We start from the raw sequence: 3,631 nt of genomic DNA on the forward strand, positions 1-3,631 counted from the left end.
GGGACCCATGTATTTAATTTACCTTGATGTAATAAGTACATTAGTAATATCTTGAAAAAAAGAAAATTATGTTTTTGGGCAAAAAGAGAAAATCCCCTCACTTTCACCCCCATACCCTTTCCAAGAAGCAGAAATAATTAATTCCCAGTTGCCAGCAATATAGAATATGTATTTGGGGGCTATTCCTTTTTTGGGGGGAGGGAAGGTCCTATTTTCAGCAGCAGTTTTTCCTTAAAATATAGCAAATGTTACACCACTAAAAGCAAACCGCTTATTCTTTTCATAGGCCCAACTAGCTTGGATCACACAGATTCTGTGAAGTTTGATTCTAGCACAAAAGAACAATCTAGAAAGTGTGCAGAGGGGCAGAACTACATGGTTGAGAGCTCTTTGGAGACAGATTAGCAAGAAAATATTCTTTAGCTAAATCTGTACTGAGCCCTTTATTGATGCTTAGTACATGGTACCAATTAGGATGTGTCTTCAAATCTCACACCTGCAACTTCTTCACACCTCGGTGTTTCTAGAATTGCAGTGTATCTGACAATTAAAATGTTTATTTATTTAGTGTAGTAGTGTTTCTTTTGTTCCTAAAGGCTCTTATTAAATTGAAAGTGAATTTTATAAGGGACACTTGAATATTCAATAAATTATTATTATTAATTATCACTATTATTATTAGGTAAAGCAAAGACAAGACATCATTTGGGAAGAGACTGCCTAATGGATTAAAATGAACAATTAAGCGGCCAGATCATAAAGGCTCTTAAGTACAATGCCCTGAGTTTGCAAATTTATGGTCTGCAACATTTAATGTGTTTCGAGCAATGGAAACCTTTGTACACCTAGAGACATTTGTAATAGTGGCATGGAGAGAAGAGAAAAAGGATGAGAGGCTGGAGAAATGAGGTTAGAGAAAGGGAGAAAAGCCAATTGGTGATGTCCTGAGTAGAGATAAGGGAACCTGAGCTAGAGTAATATCAATGTCCAGATGGGACAAAGAGCAAGATTCAAGAGATATTTGGAATGTAGAACTGTCACAATTTGGTGACCCACTGGACACAGACAGCCTTTTTTTGGTTTCTCATGGACAGGAAATCAGACATGGATGTTGAGTTTCCTCGGTTAGCGTGAAGTTTGCAATGGAAAGCTCCAATTAGGTCTCCAGGTTAAAGATCCTACACAACCTTGGGAAGCTCTGTGTTCCACAGTGCACACTAAATCCCTCAGTCACTCAGCCTGAGATTCCTAGAGCACAACAGGTATGCCAACACATGAGGCATCCGTGAAGACAGAGAAAATGGTTGCTCATGCTGCAGAGACAAGTTTTCGAGATAACACTGCTTGTGTCAGAAGGAGGAGATGCATAGAATGATATCCAGAAAATACCCCCTCCACCCAAACCTCACCAAGGACAGTATCACACCTGAATTTGAAGAAGGTTTGTAGCTCCTAAGAAATTGATTATGGAAAAAAAAAAGAAATTGATTATGGAGATTTAGACTATGTAGGAAGATTCATCACTTTGTAGATTATCTTGCCTTTCAGGTAAAATTCAGATTTCTTAGTCCCATATAAAACTCATCATTCTCCCTCCACAGCTTTATGCATCTATCTGCATAATTATTAATAGCAATTACCACTCATTGAGCATTTGCTATGTGCCAAGCATTTTGCTAAGCACCTTACATTATTTCATTTAATCCTCAGACTAACTTTATGTGATTCTTCATCATCATCATCCTCATTTATAGATGAGAATGCTGAGGGTCCCAGAAATGAGTCAACTTGTCTGAAGTCAAGATGTTTGTAAGTGGCAGATCTGAGAAACAAACTCAAGTCTAGCTTACAATATAACCAAGTGCCTCCTCTAGGATTAACACTCACAGAATACAACTAAAATCTCTGGAAAATTTAAGAACAAATATGTAAAAGCAATACAGAATAATTAAAAGCAAAAAAATATTGGAGGAGAGGGTAATTGACATTGAGGACAGGTTAAAATTGTAGTAGCGGGGCACCTGGGTGGCTCAGTCAGTTAAGCATTTGACTCTTGAAGCCCCATATTGGGCTCCACATTCAGTGTGGAGCCTGCTTAGAAATATAATTAAATAAATTAAATTAAATTAAATTAAATTAAATTAAATTATTTCAGTAGAAGGCCAGTCTTACTGGGTTGAAGTACCAAAGAACAGACTTTAAGGCAATTCCAGACACTGAAACATATGGAGAATAATACCAGGAAGGAGAAAGCCAGAAAGAGAGAGCTCTAATTTCTATGTATAAACCATGTCCAAATCTCTGGCTAAGTCCTAAATCATGAATACTCCACGCATACTCCAAGCAGATCAGTGAAAAATAAAAGATTCAGTTGACATCAAAATTTCCACCCACCAAAGAGGAAGCAGTGTTTGCAGCTAAAATCCAGCCACGTTAGGTGCTCACCAGGAAAACAACAACAGTAAAATCCACTTTTTGGAGGAATATACCCAGATCCAAATTCTCTATAACCTAGCATTCAGAATACAGGACACAATCCAAAACTGATCAATATACAAAGAAACAGGAAAATATGATGTATTTTTAAGAGAAAAGGCAATCAAGAAAAGTGGGAGCAGTGTGGGGAGAGCATGTTGGACTCAGAGCTCGGCAGGAAGTGAGACCAGTGCATGGTGGACCAGTGCATCTGAAGATAGATAATGGTTTTGGATTAGGACTTGTTTTTTCACTTACCTTCTTTGAAAGAAGAATGTGGCCACTAGGCCTTTGTTTCTGGCATGAGATTGGGAATGGCCTACTCCAACTGTCAGCGTGATTTCCAGGCTCCATATCTTCTATATGGAAAATATGTCAAAGAGCAGGAGCAGTGACTTACACCTGAGAACATACCATCCCAGTGGGAGGAACAGAGAAATCATGTTTATTCCTCAGGAATACTTAAGTGCCCCAGAGTAAGCTGACATTCTTCTGTAACAATGTTATCAGTAATGCTTTCAACTCCAGCACAGTATTTATGTATTTGAAATGAAGTCTGTTTCTTGTTTTGTATTTTCTCTCTGGAAATTGCAAGGAGGTGGTCTTAAAAGAAATAAATTAAAAATAGGGGGGAAAAGAGAGAGAGAGAAAAGGCAACCATGAAGACCACCCTGAGATGACCCAGATATTGGAATTAGCAGATAAGGCTTTTAAAGCAGCTATTTAACTATATTTAAGAATATGAAGAGAAAGACACCATAATGGATATGAAGGTAGTAAACTCAGTACAGAAGCAGAAAACATAGCAGAACCAAATGGAGATTCTAAAACTGAAAAATAACTATCTGAATCAAAAAATTCCCTGGATATGATAGCAGTGGGCAATGAATATAAAAATAGTCCAACGGCAATAATTCCAACATAAAGAACAAAAAGAAAAAGAATTCTTAGGGCTCTATGAGATAATATCAAAAGGTCTAACATGAATATAGTGAAGTCAGAATAGAAGAGGAGCAAGAGGCTGCGTAGGAAAAAAATGTAAGAGATAACTAAAAAATACCTAAATTTGTGAAAGACATGAACTACAGAATCAAGAATCTCCGTGAACACCAAGCAAGATAAATACAAAGAAAGAAGGGCACCTGGGTGGCTCAGT

The 3,631-nt window shown here is 37.5% G+C and overlaps 1 pseudogene; it reads left to right on the plus strand.

Moving 5' to 3' along the window:
* Positions 1 to 2,630: 2,630 nt before the first annotated feature.
* LOC112929130 (MICOS complex subunit MIC10 pseudogene) lies at positions 2,631 to 2,885 on the plus strand (annotated as a pseudogene).
* Positions 2,886 to 3,631: the final 746 nt, after the last annotated feature.

The sequence above is a fragment of the Vulpes vulpes genome, chromosome 16 (assembly GCF_048418805.1).
Source record: "Vulpes vulpes isolate BD-2025 chromosome 16, VulVul3, whole genome shotgun sequence".
In the NCBI taxonomy this organism is placed as follows: domain Eukaryota; kingdom Metazoa; phylum Chordata; class Mammalia; order Carnivora; family Canidae; genus Vulpes; species Vulpes vulpes.